This window comes from Triticum aestivum, chromosome 7A (assembly GCF_018294505.1).
Source record: "Triticum aestivum cultivar Chinese Spring chromosome 7A, IWGSC CS RefSeq v2.1, whole genome shotgun sequence".
In the NCBI taxonomy this organism is placed as follows: domain Eukaryota; kingdom Viridiplantae; phylum Streptophyta; class Magnoliopsida; order Poales; family Poaceae; genus Triticum; species Triticum aestivum.
Window position 1 is genome coordinate 82,104,684 of NC_057812.1, and position 1,593 is coordinate 82,106,276.

General features: G+C 37.9%; 1 protein-coding gene across 1 annotated transcript in view; it reads left to right on the forward strand.

The window, feature by feature from the left end:
• The window catches only part of LOC123146995 (protein NRT1/ PTR FAMILY 2.3), a 7,768-nt gene that overhangs the window by 1,449 nt on the left and 4,726 nt on the right, over positions 1–1,593 (forward strand). The window lies entirely within an intron of this gene.

Consider the following 1,593-nt stretch of genomic DNA (forward strand, 5'->3'; position numbering starts at 1 on the left):
TATTTGAAACTGTAGATCTTTGTGGATTTTTCTACGGGCTTGGTCAAATTTAGAAAAGTCATAGAACTTCAATTTTTTTTTTGCGGGATTACTAGTTTGGTTCCTCATGCATAAACGAACTGTATAAACGCTTAAACTTAAACCTTCTAAAATGGCAGGGAATGTGCAAGTAAATAATGATTCATTTATTTTGAGTTGATTTTCTTTTGTTAATAAGTGCTTTTGTAGTATACCCATGGTTTCGAATTTTGGTTTCAGAAATATTTCAGCTATAGCAAAATTCATTTGATTTTCAGTTATTTCCGGACAAAAAGACCAAATTTCTCACATAAATTTAATTGAATCCAATTAAATATTCCGAGTCTAAAAAAAGTTAAACAAATTAGTAATGGCTAAAATATTTTGACCGATACACAACAAATTGGTTTGTAGTACTACGTGAACTAGGTAGCTACCACGTCGACTCACAACAATTAATGTTTGTTGAATTAGTTAGGGTTCCTTTCTGTGTCTGGTCATATAACATGTGCTAAAAATCAGTTAGGTTCCTCGGTATAAATACCCTTGTACTACAAGAAAACAACGTACGAAGCTATACATGCAACACAAAAAGCCCTTTTAGCACAAGACCATACTGATCTTAACCGGTTTTCATTTTTATTTTCATTTTCATTTCTTCCTCGCAACAAATTTGTGTGTGTGTGCCTAGCTTTGTACCAAAACAGTGGACTGTATGCTAAAATTGGGTCATATGGATAGAAAATCCACGCTCTTCCTTTGATCTGACCCAGGCAACTTACTCACTGTAGATCTGCCACACACAAACAAGTAATTGTGCAAAGCGGTGAGCACTATTATTCAGTTATTTGCTACCTCGGCCTTTTTGTCTCCCTTTATTTTGTGCTCGCTTAGAATGAAGATTTCCTTTTGCTGCAATTTGTATGTTTGTAGTTTATTCCCATTCATACCCACTCACCTTAGGGCTTTCGAAAACACGAGACTACTATCTACGATATTCTAGTTTAGATTTTTTTAAAGACATTACAGATGCAAGCGCTCATATATACGCGCATACACTCATCCTATGAACGCACACATGCACACCCCACCCCCTATGAGAACCTTCGAGAGACCGAGCCGGCATATTATCTTCAGATTTTACGAAGTCATTGTAGACGCCTCGCAGTCGACGGAAACGTCTCGTCCCACTGAACGCGCATCACCCGAAATCCTAAAATAAATCCAAGATAAATGCGAGCATCAAGACCTGAACACTGGTGGATTGGGGATACCACTGTCCACATAACCATCCAACCACAGATTAGTTCGCTATTCTAGTTTAGATTGCACATGCGTTAAGTCTATACATAGTTAACAAAGAGAGTACTGGTCGCTGTTGGGTATGTAGGACTATGTGGCAAGGGTTGTCTTCCTGTCCATGGCAACTTAACTCCCACCTCCACACTATAATTATCATTATCGGTGATTATTGAAGCAATGACATGGACATATTACCTCATGGTTATGCGAACAAAATGGTGATTTCCTAGTTTGTGTGTGTGTGTGTGTGTGTGTGTGTGTGTGTGTGTGTGT